Source organism: Panthera uncia, chromosome C2 (genome assembly GCF_023721935.1).
Source record: "Panthera uncia isolate 11264 chromosome C2, Puncia_PCG_1.0, whole genome shotgun sequence".
NCBI classification, from domain to species: domain Eukaryota; kingdom Metazoa; phylum Chordata; class Mammalia; order Carnivora; family Felidae; genus Panthera; species Panthera uncia.
In genome coordinates, this window is record NC_064810.1 from 93039328 (window position 1) to 93059359 (window position 20032).

The window sequence follows — 20032 nt, forward strand, 5'->3', positions numbered from 1 at the left end:
TAATCACTTCTGATTCACAGTTTCTTCTGTATTGAGAACAGTTTGGGGATACTACAGTTGTATTTGTATACTAGTTATAGAATATTATTTTTGTTTTGGCCTTTATTTAAATGTTAACTAAGTTCATCACTAATCATTTCTTAGGGTATGATTGGTTCTTCTTAATAAAATTTTTTTTAACTTTCTTTTTTTTTTAAATTTACATCCAAATTAGTTAGCATATAGTGAAACAATGATTTCAGGAGTAGATCCCTTAGTGCCCCTTATCCATTTAGCTCACCCCCCCTCCCTCAACCCCTCCAGTAATCCTTAGTTTGTTCTCCATATTTATGAGTCTCTTCTGTTTTGTCCCCCTCCCTGTTTTTGTATTATTTTTGTTTCCCTTCCCTTATATTCACCCGTTTTGTCTCCTAAAGTCCTCATATGAGTGAAGTCGTATGATTTTTGTCTTTCTCTGACTGACTAATTTCACTTCGCATAATACCCTCCAGTTCCACCCACGTAGTTGCAAATGGCAAGATTTCGTTCTTTTTGATTGCCGAGTCATACTCCATTGCATATATACCCTACATCTTCTTCATCCATTCATCCATCGATGGACATTTGGGCTCTCTCCATACTTTGGCTATTGTTGATAGTGCTGCTATAAACATGGGGGTGCATGTGTCTCTTCGAAACAGCACACCTGTATCCCTTGGATAAATGCCTAGTAGTGCAACTGCTGGGTCGTAAGGTAGTTCTATTTTTAGTTTTTTGAGGAACCTCCATACTGTTTTCCAGAGTGGCTGCACCAGCTTGCATTCCCACCAACAATGCAAAAGAGATCCTCTTTCTCCACATCCTCGCCAACATCTGTTGTTACCTGAGTTATTAATGTTAGCCATTCTGACAGGTGTGAGGTGGTATCTCATTGTGGTTTTGATTTGTAATTCCCTGATGATGAGTGATGTTGAGCATTTTTTCATGTGTCGGTTGGCCATCTGGATGTCTTCTTTGGAGAAGTGTCTATTCATGTCTTTTGCCCATATCTTCACTGGATTATTTGTTTTTTGGGTGTTGAGTTTGATAAGTTCTTTGTAGATTTTGGATACTAACCCTTTATCTGATATGTCATTTGCAAATATCTTCTCCATTCTGTTGGTTGCCTTTTAGTTTTGCTGATTGTTTCCTTCGCTGTGCAGAAGCTTTTTTATTTTGATGAGGTCCCAGTAGTTCATTTTTGCTTTTGTTTCCCTTGCCTCCAGAAACGTATTGAGTAAGAAATTGCTGTGGGCAAGATCAAAGAGGTTTTTGCCGGCTTTCTCCTCGAGGATTTTGATGGCTTCCTGTCTTACATCGAGGTCTTTCATCCACTTTGAGTTTATTTTTGTGTATGGTGTAAAAAAGTGGTCCAGGTACATTCTTCTGCATGTCGCTGTCCAGTTTTCCCAGCACCACTTGCTGAACAGACTGTCTTTATTCCATTGGATATTGTTTCTTGTTTTGTCAAAGATGAGTTGGCCATACGTTTGTGGGTCCATTTCTGGATTCTCTATTCTGTTGCACTGATCTGAGTGTTTGTTCTTGTGCCAGTACCACACTGTCTTGATGATTACAGCTTTGTAGTATAGCTTGAAGTCTGGGATTGTGATGCCTCCTGCTTTGGCTTTCTTTTTCAAGATTGCTTTGGATATTTGAGGTCTTTTCTGGTTCCATACAAATTTTAGGATTATTTCTTCTAGCTCTGTGAAGAATGCTGGTGTTATTTTGATAGAGATTGCATTGAATATGCAGATTGCTTTGGGTAGTATTGACATTTTAACAATATTTGTTCTTTCTATCCAGGAGCATGGAATCTTTTTCCATTTTTTGGTGTCTTCTTCAATTTCTTTCATAAGCTTTCTACAGTTTTCAGTGTATAGATTTTTCACGTCTTTGGTTAGATTTATTCCTAGGTATTCTTAATGAAAATTTTTAATAAAATTCTTAGAAAGGACATTTAGCTACCTACCCTAGATAGATACATGGTTATGTTTATGGCTATGTTTCTGAATCCCTAAACGTAGAGTAGGTAAGTAGCCATGTTTATGAAAACCTATCTCAATAAAACTTATTTCTTCATCATTGTGCCATGCACTTATGATTTGCACTTTGTGTGTGTGTTTGGCAACTCAGGATTTATTTTCAATATCCTTTTCCCAATGACAAAGGGAATAAGCACTCTAAAAACAATACAAAATTTTCTACTAAAGAAAAAAAATAAAAATCATACTTAATTCCACCACCCAGAAATAAAGATTTTGTCGCCTACAATGTTTACCTTTGAATTTTGGAAATTACGTTAATGAGCTCTGTAAAGAATAACTCTGGGGGCGCCTGGGTGGCGCAGTCGGTTAAGCGTCCGACTTCAGCCAGGTCACGATCTCGCGGTCCGTGAGTTCGAGCCCCGCGTCGGGCTCTGGGCTGATGGCTCGGAGCCTGGAGCCTGTTTCCGATTCTGTGTCTCCCTCTCTCTCTGCCCCTCCCCCGTTCATGCTCTGTCTCTCTCTGTCCCAAAAATAAATTAAAAAAAACGTTGAAAAAAAAAATTAAAAAAAAAAAAAAAAGAAAAAAAAAAAAAAGAATAACTCTGGAAATCACAGATTTGACCTTAGCCAAGATCGAAATATATGTCCTTTAAAAATTCTTGAAATTCATAGGAGGAATCTTCAGTTTTTTTTAATTGCTCCTTAAATATCCTAGGATTTAAGTATTTGGAAATGAACATTTGATTCATTAAAATTATCTTCAACCAATTACTTTTTTGCTTAATTTGTTTATCAACTAGAAATGTATTAATTGCTCGAGGTGTTCTAGAATATCTGATACACATGTGTGAAGGAACAACAGGAAAAGCATTCATTCTCTCCCTTATTATCTTGAAAAAAGGGGATTTCTTTTCTCCTTTGATGATTATACACCTTATATTGCAAGTGCACCATATATTATCTTGTCTTAACCTCTTTACATGTTGTCTTTTTTTCCTGTGCTACTATTCTGATTTTACTCTAAGAAATAATATGGAAATAAATGAAGAATGTAATTTTATTTTTTTAAGTTTATTTATTTTGAGAGAGAGAGAGAGAGAGAAAGAGAGAGAGAGCCAGCAGGGGAGGGACAGAAAGAGAGGGAGAGAGAGAATCTCAAGCAGGTTCCACATTGCCAGCACAGAGCTGGCATCAGGGCAGGCTCAAACTCATGAACCATGAGATCATGACCTGAGCTGAAATAAAGAGTTGGATATTCAACCCACTGAACCACCCAGGTGCCCCTGAAGAAAGTAATTTTAAATAATTAGGATTTCTTTCTTTCTTTCTTTCTTTCTTTCTTTCTTTCTTTCAAGAGCATGAGCAAATAGGGGAGGTACAGAGGGGGAGAAAAAGAGAGAATCTCAAACAGGCTCCACACTCAGAGCACAGCCGGGTGCTTTCTCACACTAAAACCCTGACACAAGTCTGTGCATTGACGTTTAGGAACCTTGAGATTAGATGATCTCTAAAATATCTTCTGTCTCTCAAGTTCTTTTTTAATGTTTATTTATTTTTGAGAGAGAGAGATAGAGAGTGAGTGGGGCAGGGGCAGAGAGAGAGGGAGACACAGAATCCGAAGTAGGCTCCAGGCTCTGAGCTGTCAGCACAGAGCCTGACACGGGGCTCAAAATCATAAACCGCAAGATCATGACCTGAGCCAAAGTCGGACACAACCAATTGAGCCTCCCAGGCATTCCTGTCTCTGAAGTTCTTAAGGGAGTCATTTCAGAAACATGCCTATAAGTAATATCATATTTCTTTCCTGTTCCTCATCTCTCTACTTTGAAATCCAGAGACAAATGAATTAAGAGGAAATAGTTCTTACACCATACACAAAAATAAACTCAAAGTGGATGAAAGACCTCGATGTAAGACAGGAAGCCATCAAAATCCTCGAGGAGAAAGCCGGCAAAAACCTCTTTGATCTTGCCCACAGCAATTTCTTACTCAATACGTTTCTGGAGGCAAGGGAAACAAAAGCAAAAATGAACTACTGGGACCTCATCAAAATAAAAAAGCTTCTGCACAGCGAAGGAAACAATCAGCAAAACTAAAAGGCAACCAACAGAATGGAGAAGATATTTGCAAATGACATATCAGATAAAGGGTTAGTATCCAAAATCTACAAAGAACTTATCAAACTCAACACCCAAAAAACAAATAATCCAGTGAAGATATGGGCAAAAGACATGAATAGACACTTCTCCAAAGAAGACATCCAGATGGCCAACCGACACATGAAAAAATGCTCAACATCACTCATCATCAGGGAATTACAAATCAAAACCACAATGAGATACCACCTCACACCTGTCAGAATGGCTAACATTAATAACTCAGGTAACAACAGATGTTGGCGAGGATGTGGAGAAAGAGGATCTCTTTTGCATTGTTGGTGGGAATGCAAGCTGGTGCAGCCACTCTGGAAAACAGTATGGAGGTTCCTCAAAAAACTAAAAATAGAACTACCTTACGACCCAGCAGTTGCACTACTAGGCATTTATCCAAGGGATACAGGTGTGCTGTTTCGAAGAGACACATGCACCCCCATGTTTATAGCAGCACTATCAACAATAGCCAAAGTATGGAGAGAGCCCAAATGTCCATCGATGGATGAATGGATGAAGAAGATGTAGGGTATATATGCAATGGAGTATGACTCGGCAATCAAAAAGAACGAAATCTTGCCATTTGCAACTACGTGGGTGGAACTGGAGGGTATTATGCGAAGTGAAATTAGTCAGTCAGAGAAAGACAAAAATCATACGACTTCACTCATATGAGGACTTTAGGAGACAAAACGGGTGAATATAAGGGAAGGGAAACAAAAATAATACAAAAACAGGGAGGGGGACAAAACAGAAGAGACTCATAAATATGGAGAACAAACTAAGGATTACTGGAGGGGTTGAGGGAGGGGGGGTGAGCTAAATGGGTAAGAAGCACTAAGGGATCTACTCCTGAAATCATTGTTTCACTATATGCTAACTAATTTGTATGTAAATTTTAAAAAATAAAAAAGAAAGTTAAATCAAAAAGTAAAAAAAAAAGAGGAAATAGTGACTTCTTTCTTACCTACATTTTTTGGGAGCTCAGTTGGATTTCTTGTTCACAGTACATAAGTTCTTAATTTCTTCTAAGACATAATTTTTTAATTATAGATTTCTGAAATAAACTTTTAAAATGGATTTTTTTGGGTGGTGCACCTAGGTGACTCAGTTGGTTGAGCGCCCAGTTGGCTCAGGTCATGATCTCATGGTTGGTGGGTTCGAGCCCTGCATCATGCTCTGTGCTGACAGCTCAGAGCCTGGAGCCTGCTTTGGAGTCTGTGTCTCCTTCTCTCTCTGCCCCTCCCTGACTCATGCTCTGTCTCTCTCTGTCTCAAAAAATAAACATTAAAACTTTTTTTAAAAAAAATAAAATGGATTCTTTTTCCTTTCAAATTATTTCCATTTGGCCTCATAACAGCTTTTAGGTGACATAGGTAGCCTATGACAACCAGCTCTAGCTTCTTTAATCTATCTGGCACGTGTGTACTTTGTGCTGTCATAAAATTCAAATATAACTGCATTTGTAATTTGTAATATGGCTTGATCTCACAACCATGAGATCATGACCTGAGCCAAAATCAAGAGTTGGACACTTAACCGACTGAGCCACCCAGGTGGCCCTTGAATAATGAGGACTTGGTATCCTAATGATTATTACTACCCATCTCACCGTGTGGTAATTTAAACATTTAAAAATTATACAGGCATGGTCAAAAACACTAAGCCTGCTAGGAAATCTGTATACATGTCTACGTTAGGGTGTTTGCTAATACAGGAGGACTTGCCTACAAAGATAAAGTTCAGTGTTTCCTGGGGATGTATTTAACCCCCTCTAGTGGAGAGAAGAAGTGTAGAGAAAATTCTCCAAATATTTTGATAAGCTTGCAAAAATTTATCTAATTAGATGATTTTCTCTGAGCACATTAGACTTGCTAATTAGTCTTCACTTAGTTAAGCAAGAGACAGCTAGTCACCATGTAAAAACACCCTCTCATTGCCCACACACTTATAAACTAAATCACCTTTACAGGGATATTTAGAAATTAACTGAAATGTCATTAGCATATTTTAATTCTTAGTCAAATCAAACAGGACAGATCCCTGATATAGAAAACACACTACTTCATCTTGAGCTGAACTAAAAAAAATCTATCTTTGGCTAGATTTCTCCTTAGATCACTATTTTAGGACAAAATCATCATTTCTAATAACGATCATCCACCAAAGAGGGCAAACATATCTGTGATCCTTGCTACTGCTGTGTTTAAGGAGAAAATGTTTCTTACTAAAGCATCTTCACCTGGCATTTTTCATGAATTGATGGACATCTGTTCAGCTTGGGCATTGGTACAGCTCAAAACACGTTTATTCTGTCAGCATTCTGAAGGGACTCTGTGCATTCGCGGGATGCCAAAGATAACATCTAGATCAGCAATTTCTCATAAATCATTGGAACATGGAACATGAAACAAGAAGAAGAAATCAGGAATTCAATAATAAATATGGCAAGGTGCACAAACAAGAGAATTGAAACCAGATGAAACGGAGCCTTCCAGTACAGAAGGTCAAGGAAGGCTTTTCCCCTGCTCCCTCAAAGCCTTGGAATAATCCCTCTGATTGTGCTTTCAATCCAGCCATCAGCTTACTGCTCTGAGTTGGTTTTGGAATATTTATGTGGCAGATTTAAGGCTCTAACATACAACTGAAAAATGAGTGTAGTTTATTTTAGTTTGTTCAAGGCCCCAGGCCACTATGCAATGAAGAAGAAAATAGTGTGGTGTATCTTAAGGAGTCCTGTGCCCACGCGCCTTGAAATAAATTCTACCTATGTGTATATGAATATAACTCAATGTACACAATAGATTTTTTAAACTTGAAGTTACATATGTGAAAAAAAAGTAACATGAGTAATTTTGTTCACAAACAAAATGTCAGAACTTCTCAGGAGCCATCTTAGGAAGATATAGGTATTCTAACAATGTTGACATTACTAGATACGTTAGGAGAATAGCTCTTTGAGTCTCGAAAAGCTTTAGTCTATTTTTAAGATAGCCTCTGCAGTAGCGAAGTCATCATTATTTGTCAGTGGGTTTGAACTTTTAGAACCATAGTCATTTGGTGACAAATATGGTAACTGATATCAGTGAAATGGTTTTTGTTGTTGTTGTTGAAAACAATGTAGAATAATAAATTAGTGATAAAAGTGGCTTGAAAGCATTTCCAAGGAAAAGTTACAAACTATGATCAATGTCTGCCTAAACGATTATTAAATATATAAGGTGAATATTGAGACTTTTTGGATTTGATTTCATCTTACATCAAAGAACCTTATTTTACTTTTTTATTTTGCATATTTTAATTTAGTTTGATTTTGAGTGCATGATGAGAACTCACTTCCTAAAGTAATCATCACAGATGAAATAAACTGTTATGTGAATAAATAAATAAGTAGTTGATCACTTTTGCAAGTTTCAATATATAAGTACTTGAATGTTGTTTTTCCTTTTTAATCCAGACATTTTCATGGTATATTTTGTGATTAAATTATCCTTAAAATACTGAGTTGATTCATTTTGGTCCCTTGCAGTTCTCTTTAAAGTTATTTGTTTATCCTTGATTTCAGTTTCCCATGCAGCCTTATCAGAACTGAACCTTTGCTACACAGGCAGACTGACCTTGGACCCACCTCCCTCAGCATCCCTCTGAGCTGCTTTCAAAGGATGACTTCTTTCCATGCAGAGATGCATTTCCCCCCTACGGTTGCCATAGGGGGAAAAACAAGACTAATTCTGTTTTATCTCCTAGATTTCTTGATACATAGGTAGGCACTGTCCCTGTGGGCAAATGTGTGGGTATAGGACAGAATGCCTGGGTCCTAGTCCCAGCCTTCTACCTGCCAACTGTGTGATCTAAACCAAGTTGCTTAATCGCTCTATATCTCAATTTTCTCACAGGTAAATTGGAAAAATTCTTAACTCCTAATTTATGGGGTTGTTGTAAGGTTTAAATGAGTTAGCATATTTCAAATGTCTGGCACCTGGTGAGTCTCAATGAACATTTGCCATTATTATTACATTAAAATAAACATAGAGAGTGAGACTTTTTGCTGTTGTAATTTCTTTTAAGTTTAGAAATTTATGGAGAACATTTTCTCATGTCTGTAAACATGTGTCATAGCTGGTATATTTCAGTTTACGGATGCACCATAATTTACTCATTAATCCCTTGTGTTTGGTATTTAGATGGTTTCTAAGTAAGAGATAATGGGATAAATTTGTTTATCCTTCTTTTCTTAAAATAATGGGAGTTTCTGAACAATTTCATAGGGTATGGGCATTTTTCATCCCTTTGCTTTTTTCCCCCGAATTGGGCATAGAAATGTATCGACTTTGATTCACATTTGTAAAGATGATGTGGATCTGTGCACACTTCCATCTGTCTATCAAGCATAATCCCTCTCATACTATTTAGCATATTAGCCCCTCTGCATATTACCTGACTCGTCTCATAGAAGAATAGCTTTCATTGGTCCAGTCATCCAAATCATGATCAACAATGACTATATTAAGGATATATGTACCCCAAATGTTAGTCCTCTCACATTACCTTTGTCTTTAATCTTGGTTCCATTTCTCCTGTCCCTACTTGTTCCTTATCCTGTCACTTATCTGCCTACAGAAATGTTCAAGTTCCAACCTCAGGAATGTTCTTCAGAGGTACCATCACCAGAGTTCTTAGAAGCATAGGGTCACTGCAGCACAAAGACCTGATCGTCCTTTAAGCCAGATGAAATGTAAGAACAGAAAGAAGGCTTAGAACAAAAAAGCACAGAAAAATCATAAAATAAGGGACAAAACAGGCATAAACAGACGGATCCTCCAGTATGGGGTGTGATTTTAAGGTTGGGATCACATATGGAATAGTCCTTTAGATATTGAAATGAAAACATATTCAAGAGACATTGTTCAGTGTAAAAACAAGGCGTGGATCAGTGTGTGTCAAACAGTGTGTTCCTGTTGCATTAGAATATGGAGTCTAATCTTAAAAACTGAGAACAATCTGGGGGTTGATGGGGGGTGGGAGGGAGGGGAGGGTGGGTGATGGGCATTGAGGAGGGCACCTGTTGGGATGAGCACTGAGTGTTGTATGGAAACCAATTTGACAATAAATTTCATATTAAAAAAAAGAAGAATATGGAGTCTAAGAATTATATGTGTTGCTTGTTTATGTGTAATATACCTCTGACAGAACACAAAAGACTCTCCGGTGGCTCTAATGAAGCTCTAGATAGGAAAACTGGAGAGTGGAGAACAGGAATGTGTTAAGATCTTTTTTCACTCTCAATCCTTTTGCACTGTTTGAATTTTGTACCATATGAATGCAGCGCCTATCCAAAAGTAGTAAAGCAAAATATGTGAGAACTTTTCTCTCATAGTGAATTTCTTGTGTTATTCCTTAACTTGCATAGTGGTGGCTTTCTTTTTAGAACCACTTCCTGCCCTTATCCTAACCTGCCCTCTTAGCATATATAATAAAGATCCCTCAAGACTTACATAGGGGGCATTCTTCTGACAAAATTGATTGTAAATTTCAATTATCCACAGACTAAATATGGCAAATTGCTGTCATGTAAAATCTTTGCAGGTTATCTTCATTTTCATTTTATATTAGGAAAAAACTAAGGGCTTGTGGGTTCAGGGGACAGCAATTATTTCCAGATTTCATAGACTCAGTAGCAGAGGAAAAAACTAAGATTTTCTTTCTTTCTTTCTTTCTTTCTTTCTTTCTTTCTTTCTTCCTTTCTCTCTTTCTTTCTTTCTTTCTTTCTTCCTTCCTTCCCTCCTTCCCTCCTTTTTTCCTTTCCTTTCCTTTCCTTTCCTTTCCTTTCCTTTCCTTTCCTTTCCCAAAAGAGGAAGCTCATTATGGTTGGGCTCCCACAGCTATATATTCTAAAAACATTTGGCTTTTTTTTTTGAGGTACTTTAATCAAACACAACTCAAAATGATTCACTTGGACAAGTGGTCTTAACAGCAAGGAAAACAAACACTTTATGAAAACAACATCTATAAGCCTAAGCCTCCTGTCTTTCATCTTTACTATTTTCTCTGAGTCTGGCATGAAACAGACATACACCAGCCTCCATAGGGGGTTAAACAGAGAACCATCCAAACATCACAAAGTGCCGTCCAGAATTTTGATGACTTCCATTCCCTGACTCTGGTGCACAATGCCTGGCTCGTGGTGCAGAGACCGTGATGTCCTGCCCTGGACAGATATTTGCAGCGGGTGCCAGAAACAGCAGTTCTCTCTAGCACCCACCCCCCAACCCTGCCACAAGATGCACACGTCGTAGAACAAACCTCCATCCTTTTTGTAGGGAACTGCGCATAAATGACTTGTTTTACATCTGGCTTAAAGTCCATTTCTGCTCAATCTTTAGAGGTGGGTCTCAGCTCCCACTTCATTTTAGGTCAGCTTTCAGCATTTACTGTAACTCACTTGTTTAATTCACTAAGCTCTTATTTCTGTGTATTATCAAACATAGGGATGGCCGGAGAACTAAAGGATCTGGACATCAGCTTTTAGTGGGAGAAGAGGACAAAATTGGGAGCTAAGGCTTTGGTTCCTTGGTCTTCAGATCTCAGAGAAAGGAACCTTCTCTGGAGCCTGAACTCTGTTAGAGATCACAAAGTAGCTTTTAAATCCAGAGGAGTCTTACATCGGGGAAAAATACTATGTGGAGGTACCTTGAATGTTAGTAGTGTTTGTTTTGAGGGGCATTGTGGGTATTCCTACACTCTTCTTTATAAGTTTTTATACTAACATGAGCCCACTACTTAGTAGGTCTGTCAGCTAGAGGAGTTATATTATCTCTTGGAATCCTTCTCTTTTAAAAAGAATCTTTAAAATGGAGATCACACCTCTTAGGGCTTATGGAAGAGGTGAAGTGAGACTATGAGCACACGATGTCCGATTTATAGTTGTTACTCAGTGAACACTAGTCTCACCATTATGCTCTTCATGCTCTCTGTTCATTACAGAGTCAGTGGTTTGATTTAGGATCAGCAGGGAGGGTCACTTCTGTCCCTCTGTCACTTCTGTCTGTGGACAGAAGGTCTGTCCACCCCAGTGGTTCTCAGATTTTAGTATGAGTCAGAACCACCATGACGGCTTGTTCAAAGCAGACTGCTAGGTGTCATTCTAAAGTTTCCGACTCAGCAGGCCTGAGGTGAGGGCTGAGAATTTGCATTTTTAACAAGTTCCTGGTGATGTTGATGCTGTTGGTCCAGAGGGCACCCTTGGAGAACGATGGCTGTGCAAGATGCACAACAAAGGTTAATTTCAAATTACTCTGAGTATAAATATCTGATCTCTTCTCTGTCTTTTTTCCCTCCCTTTCCCCCTCTCTCCCCACTCCTGCTTCAGTTTTTTCATATTTGGGGGTTATAGAAACCACCAAACTCTGTGTTTCTCATCTCTGTATTTTTTGTCAACAGCTCAAGTCTCTTCTTATGTCAAAAAACCAGGAGGGAGCAATAATGTTGTTATGCTTTAAGTATCTTGTTTCATTTAAATACCAAGAGAAAGGGAAGCAAGCATTCTCAGGACATTCGCTACTCTCAACTGATATTGCCTACTTATAAAAGACAGTCTCTTTGATGACTGGTGCCTAAAAAAAATTTGGAAACTCTATAGGCACCCTGGTGCCAAGAAACATTTTTGACATTTAGGGCTTGTTTAATCTTTTATCAATATAAATATTTGAAAACTAAAATGATCAGGAAAATGGCTAAGGAAAACATTTCAGATCAGTGCTTGGAATAGCAGGTCGTGTTCAGTTCGAAGCCTGTAAAAGCTCTCTTTGTCTTCCTCAACTCTGCAGGATAGAAGTTCTTTGCTTGGCACCCTGAAGTTGAATGCAACCTGGTGTATTTGCTTGTATGAATTTTTCTGGTAAGAGGGCCCATGTTCTCCAATGGATGGTCGAAGGCATTTTGACTCAGAAAGGGTTAATGCTGCCATGGAGACTTGCTTCACCAAAAGCCACAAGTTACTTTAGTGGTGAAGAAAGCAAATTTCTAGCAAGGGAGAAGGAGCTGGTATCATGGGCTGGTAAGTAGCCCATTGAAAGATGAATGAGGAGTTGAGGTGCTTGGGTGGCTTAGTCGTTAAGCATCTGACCTCGGCTGAGGTCATGATCTCACAGTTCATGAGTTCAAAGCCCTGCACTGGGCTCCGTCGGGCTCTGTGCTGACAGCTCAGAGCCTGGAGCCTGCTTCCAATTCTGTGTCTCCCTCTCTCTCTCTCTCTCTCCCCTCGACCCCACTCGTTCTTTCTCTCTCTCTCTCTCAAAATATATACACATTAAGAAAAAAAAGACGAGGGGCGCCTGGGTGGCTCAGTCGGTTGAGCTTCCGACTTTGGCTCAGGTCACGATCTCACCGTCTGTGAGTTCGAGCCCCGCGTCAGGCTCTGGGCTGACAGCTCAGAGCCTGGAGCCTGCTTCGGATTCTGTGTTTCCCTCTCTCTCTAACCCTCCCCCACTCATGCTCTGTCTCTCTCTGTCTCAAAAATAAAATAAAACATAAAAAAAAAAAGAAAAAAAAGACGAAAAGAAAGATGAATGAGGAGCAAACTCTAGCAGGGAGGCATTTTTATTTCCCTCATCTCTAACATAGAGGTAATAAAATACCTAGCAAGTTGTCAAGTTCACTGAGATATTTGCAAAGCCCTCAGCATAGTATCTGGTACATGGTAGGTGCTAAATAAATGATAGCCAGTAGCAACAGAAGTCCTGGTGTGCTTTATTAGGTCACTGCAGAAGCACCGGAAGCAAAGATCTTCAGCGTGTCTTTGGTTCCAACTAAAGGATTCAAAGGTCTCTTTCTGTGAGGTAGTGTTATTATGAGAAGCACTGACCTAAGTGGCATTCCAGAAAATAGCTGGCCCGACGCTGGGAACCTCAGTTACCTGGTTCTGAACCCCGTGATCTACCTACCGAAGCGCTAGGAGTAACACTTATACCCCTGTATCATGCTCCTTAGAATTAGTTTTATATTTAAGCAGAAACTCAGCTAAAACAATAGAACTATAATACCCATAGATGCACATGCAGCAACAGCACACTCATACTACTCAAAATACTTGTTTTCTGAAAAAGGTGGAAACAGAATCCAAGCAAAATAATATTTTAATTTATACTCTGCTGATTATAACACTCAGCAGAAATGCTTGGTATTATTCCCAGCTAATGAATCTCTTGGGTTTTTACAGTTTCTTCCCTTAGTGAAGGACCTCAGAAATGGAGGAGTTAGGTTCTTGCTTCTCAAAATGTGGTCTTTGCACCAGTAGACTCAGAATCTCCAGGGAGCCAGTTAGAAATCTCAGAATCTCAGGCCCACCCGGACCGACTTAATCAAAATGCGCATTTTAATAAGATCCTCAGGTGATTCATATGCACATTCATATTTGGGAAGCTTTTGTTTAGGTAGCAGAAAATTTCTTTGGGAGAGCATGAGTGCATTTCCAGGGTGTGGAGATGGCTTTCTATTTCCTGCCTTCCTTCTTTCCAGCATGTGTGCAAGTCCGTTCCAGGTGTATCTCTTGGCTCTCTGGAACCACACTTTCATTCCCCCTTTATGGCTTCTGGCTTATGCTGCATATGAGGATGTGCCCAACATCAACCAGGGTTATTTGCTACTTTCTCCAGAAAAGCCCAGAGCCCAGAGAATCAGAAACCAGGCAGAAGCAGTCCTCCAGTTGGCCAAAAGCCTTCTGCTCAGGCACTAAGGGGCAATGGGTTAAGGCTGCACTCCCCAGGGACAGAGCTTCTAAGGCAAGTTTTAAATGACTTAAAATGAAAAAAATTGCTACTGAGGACTCTAACCCATAATAATTAGGAGCTTGCTGGAGAGAAGGAGAGGTTAGGAAGTGATGAGGGGAGAGAGAGAGAGAGAGAGAGAGAGGTATTTAAAATTGAAACATTGTTTCAACTTTTTGTTTTAACCCCTTGCTGGGGTCCTGTACTGGCTATAAGTGAGCCACTTGCCTAATGGAACTTCTGCGTCTCATCAGAGAGCTTTACCCTATTTCAAGGGTGCTGATTTTCATAGAGCATGTGGGCATTGGGGAAGCAAATTTGAACCCACAATTGGCCAAGAATAAGCTTGGAGGTCGTGGAACTAGAAAGAGGCAGAGACGGAACAGGAATCAGGTCCAATGGGTTCCTTGGTCTGGAGAATTCCAGGCTAGGAAAACAAATTTACTTCCGAAACTTTAGTTGCCTCAGAATGGCGTGGAAGTCTTGTTGAAACGGTGGTGGGCTCCACTCCGGGGTGTCTGACTCAGTAGGTTTGCAGTGGGGTCTGGAGGACTACATTTCTAACAAGTTCCCAGGCAGTGCTGAGGCTGTTGGTCCAGGGACCACACTCGGAGAACCATTGTTCTATTGACTCCCCACTACTAGGACGGTCCTGATGCGGCCTTCCTAACAGGCCCTTATGTTCCTAACCTCCCAAGGTGGGTTCGGCTGCTACATTACAGCAGAGAAAAATATGAATGCACAGGGACAGGGATGATCAATGTAGATGCGTTCAGATTCCGCCCCCTGCTCCTCTTCCCCTTCCCAGCTTCTCAGTAGGTGACAATTCTTGCTTGATGATCAACTCCTGCGTTCTTTTCTATCATGCTGAATCCTGGAACTAGACAAAACCAAGACTCAAAGAGGCCCGAGAGGCTGAACTGATGGAAACAGGAGAGTCTGATAGAAAAGGAGACAATCCACGTCGGGGGCTGGCTGGGTGGCTCAGTCAGTTGGGCGTCTGACTCTTGATTTCAGCTCAGGTCACGATCTCGCAGCTCACGAGTCTGAACCCCGCATTGGGCTCTGCCCTGACAACATGGAGTGTGCTTGGGCTTCTCTCTCTCTCTCTCTCTCTCTCTCTCTCTCCCTCTCCCTTTGCTCCTCTTCTGCCTGCTCTCTCTCTCTCTCTCAAAATAAACTTAAAAAAAAAAAAAAGAATCCACTTTGGCTGGGCATTGGGAAGAGTCATGGAGGAGAACTGAGAGCAAGGAGTTTTAGAGTGGGAGGCTCCAGAATACCCATAGGAGGTGACAGCAGGAGCGGCAGAGGGGAGGAGGGTTCCGAGGGCAATGGGCCAAATGCCTTTCAAATCCTTCAGCAGATGCAATTATAGATCGAAACGTCTTTTTGCTCCTGAACCGTTTCTTTGAATATAATACAGTGTGAGTCTGGGCCATGTGGGTCCTGGAATTGATCTGCGACCCAGACTTGGTCTTGCAGTAGTGATGATGGCTCTCTTCTACCTCCCCCACATCCCATCCTCTAGTTCTCATTCTAACACATGGCAAGAAAGCAAGCTGGGAAAGCATGCCCAGCGAAATTCAAGAACACTGATGTTGCATATCTCAGTTTGAATTTTTCCTTAATCTGTGCTAGGATTCTTCTCTCTTACCTCCAAACATCCAGTACAGGTCTGTTATAGGAAACGGCACTGACTTGGAGAATGAGGAAAAGGGTAGTGTGTCCACACTGGGCACAAAGTGGTCATGGAAAGGACACAGCTGGTAAGAGCAGTGATGAGGAAAGCAGAGGGGATGGAAACGAGACCAGGAGAGGTTTGGCATGACAGGTGACAGGGGAATACCAGGATAATGTAAGTGCTCCCAGAAAAACTTGTGGAAGGTGCTGGATTCTTTTTTTCTTTTTTAACATTTATTTAGTTTTGAGAGAGAGAGCTGGGAAGGGGCAGAGAGAGACACACACACAGAATCCAAAGCAGGCTCCAGGCTCTGAGCTGTCTGCACAGCTCGAACTCAAGAACCGTGAGATAATGACCTGAGCCGAAGTCGGACCCTTAACCGACTGAGCCACCCAGGTGCCCCGTACTAGATTTCTTGAAGTTACAGTTATTTGGTTTGGCAATTAAAAGCAAACATGAGGGGTGCCTGGGTGGCTCAGTTGGTTGAGCATCCGACTTCGGCTCAGGTCATGATCTCACAGTTTGTGGGTTCGAGCCCCATATCGGGTTCTGTGCTGACAGCTGAGAGCCTGGAGCCTGCTTCAGATTCTGTCTCCCCCTCTCTCTGCACCTCCCCTGCTCACACTCCATCTCTCTCTCTCTCTCTCTCTCTCTCTGTCTCAAAAATAAATAAACAAAAAAAAAAAAAGCAAAGCAAAGATGATCGCAAAGGTTGGGGGATAGTGATTCCTGTTAACGGTGGAAAAGAGGAGTAGATACTTTAAGCAATTTTTACAAACTTTTATAACTATTTTTTTTAATTTTTTTTAGTTTATTTATTTTGAAAGAGAGGGAGAAAGAGAGAGAGAGAGAGAGAGTGCATGCACACCGTGTGCACACAAGCAGGGGAGGGGCAGAGAGAGAAGGAGAGACAGAATCCCAAGCAGGCTCCATGCCCGATGCGGGGCTTGAACTCATGAACTGTGAGATCGTGACCTGAGCTGAGATCAAGAGTCGGACGCTTAACCGACTGAGCCACCCAGGTGCCCCCTTTTATAACTGATTTAAATGTACATACAATCTGCTTTGCAACAAGGGGCCATTATGCTGAAGGACAAGTCACTGGGAGGGCTCTGACTTAATAGGAGCCCAGATGTGATAAGGAAAGAGAAAACCTCATAGGAAAGCTGCATTTTGATATGTTTCCAGGTGGATTCGCCCTGATCAAAGAGATTTGGACAAGAAATTAAACATCTGGAATACAAGAAATCTTTAAAAAACACTGATATTCTCGAAGGACCCCAGAGCCCAGTTTAATTTAACCACTTAGTTTTTAGAATAAAAATCATCTGCCTGGCTCTGAAATACTCTGGAGAGCGATTTTATATTCAAGTACACAGCAACCTGACACACTATCAGAGTCTTGTATTTTCTTTTGAGGTTCAGCTTCCCATATTTTCACTTTTGCTGCGTTGAATTAAATCCTACTTTCCAGATTGAAGAACTGAGAGAAGTATCCTATTTTCTGGTATGTCACAATTATATTCTTCATCGTATAACTGCCATGCACATCATTATTATGTATCATCTGTCTATCTGTCATAAAAATAGCCTGGGTCGACAGTCCAGGATGCCCACACAAGCACGCAGCGGGATTCTGTTTGCTTCCCACCCCCCACCTTCTCCGCGTCCTTTTGTCTTCTCCTCTGCAAATCTGCCCTTCTTTCTCAGCAGCTCTTCTTTTCACACCCACAGAGAACCTGATTCCAGGAGTGAGGAAAACTTGGGAAACAAATATTTTGGTCCTATGACAAATCAGTTGTCATTTGTTTTCCATTTCCTCTCCCTGTTTACATCTGCCTCCCTGCCTGGGTTTGTTTGTAGGGGGAAACGCACGCTCCAGCCTTTAGCGCATCAACCCAAACAGGGCACCACAGCGCGCTCAGTTCCAGTGTTTACTCTTAAAAGATTTTCGTTTCGGCAATATACTCACAACCTTTGGGAGTTTTGCTCTCTGAAGGAGACATGGGTGCAAATGGAGTTCTGCCAATGGCAACCAGCTTTGAAATATCACACATTTTACAGTCATTTTCCATATTTGGAATTTTGAATCACGTGACCATTTGCTCTCTTACTCTGTTTTACTTCATATTTTATAATATAAAATTACGGTGTCATAAAACTTGTTCATGGAGGAAAACGTCTTTAATGGTTGCATTAAACTCCAGTGTGTGATGTGGCAACATCTATGTAATCACCATCCATTTCATTGGGTAGTTAGGTTATTCCCAATTTCTTATTAATATAAACCATGCTGCAATGAATATGTTTGCGAACAAAAGGACCATCAGCATTTGGGACCCTTTTTGTGGGATTGTCACCTTGACGTGAAATTCTTTGGCCAAAGAATGCGACCGTTTTGAGAGCTCTTGACACATATTGTCCAATTGGTTTCCAGAAAACCTGCACTATTTTATTACTCCATAACCACTATCTCTGTCTGCCCCTGTCTCCAGCCTCCATGTGAGTACTGTAAGGACAAAATGTGAGGAGCACCTGGGTGGCTCAGCGGTTAAGGGTCCAACTTCAGCTCAGGTCACGATCTCACGGTTCAGGGGTGCAGGCCCTGTGCTGGGCTCTGTGCTGACAGCTAGGAGCCTGGAGCCTGCTTTGGATTCCGTGTCTCCCTCTCTCTCTGCAGCTCCCCTGTTCATGCTCTGTCTCTCTCTCTATCTCTCAAAAACAAACATTAAAAAAATTAAAAAAAAAAAAAAGAAGAAAAAAACATGAAATGCTTCATGTACAGAGCTTGGTACCTGGTAATGATTCAATAAATGGTAGTTGAGGATGGACAGGTTTATTATCTCATTGCCTCTTCCCTCTTCCCTCCTCTCTCTGAATCTTCATAGAGGTCCAATGCTTCCATGGTGCTCTAGACTTCTTTCTGTTGTGCCTCATTGGGATGTTTAGAATCATCTGCTTCTGTCCCTTCTTACAGTGCACTGCAAGGGAGTGACAAGCTAATGTGATAAGTTTCTTGAAACTGGGGTCGTTGGAAGGAAAATGACTTACAGTTTTACCTGCCCTCGATTTTTTTTTTAATTTTTTTAACGTTTATTTATTTTTGAGACAGAGAGAGACAGAGCATGAACGGGGGAGGGTCAGAGAGAGAGAGGGAGACTCAGAATCGGAAGCAGGCCCCACGCTCTGAGCTGTCAGCACAGAGCCCTACGCGGGGCTCGAACTCACGGACTGTGAGATCATGACCTGAGCCGAAGTCAGATGCTTAACCAACTGAGCCACCCAGGCGCCCCAACCTGCCCTGGATTTTTAATAGGTGTCTTAAGACTGTATATAAGTCAGTGGTTCTGGGCTCAGTCTGTACGTCAGCATCATTTGGGAACTCTCAGCAATACCTTGAGCATGGCCATCGTTGGTTGAGAGTGGGGCCTGCACAGTGGCATTTAAAAAATTCTTCTCAGGCAATTCTGATAGAAGCGAGGGATGAGAATAACAACCCCAGAGATGAGTGGTTTGGAAATTGCGGGCACCACATGACATCTCCTGATGGGCTTACTTGGAAGCTAGATCCCTTTCCTGCTGTGTCTCAAAGATTAGACTGAGAATATGGGATGAAATCCTAAGAGGCCTCAATCTTCAACATGTTACTAACATTCTGTTTGCTTAAAGGGCCAGAGAGATCAACTAACTCCTTCTAGAAAAGTTGTACTGTTCTCTGCACTCATGAGAACTTCCGTAGTACCCCATGAGGAAGGAACTGGGGCTCCAAGTGGCAAATTACCTTGCTTGTTAATCTCTGCAACAAGAGGCCAATCAAGAATCAAACCCAGGACCCTGAGTCCCATGATTTTTCTAACCTTGAAAAATTGCATTCATCTTTTTGTGCTCATGTACCTGATTTTGCTTTTAATTTTTTGCTGTGTGGGGCTGACTTGGTTCTTTATCTTCACAGGACTTTGCCTATAAAAGTGCCCCTCTCTCCCAGGAAACAACAACTGTATTTTGATCAGGTATTATGGGTGTGTCGTACACATAGCCTGAGAGGAATGTAGCCGCATCGAGTGATCACTTTATAAATATTGATGAAGAATGGTACAAATGTTTTAAAGGAAATTTTATCTGAAGGAGTGCCTTGGAATTCAGCTGTTTTTTTTTTTTTTCCATGTCTTTCGGACCTCCTACCCCTGAAATCCAAACGGCCAAGGGTGGGCCAAATCCCCATGTTTATTCACTACTGTGGCACCCATGATCCTGCATCTGGTAGGCTGTGGGGCCAGGCGATGTCAGGGATTGCAGTGGGCATATTCGGCCACCGTTCCTGAGCTGTGGTAAATATTTCATAACACTGTGGCTCTGCAGAAGGAAGTACTGACTTAGAGATCACTTATTCATTCCTTTCATCTAAGATATGAGAAATGAAAGAGCCCATTG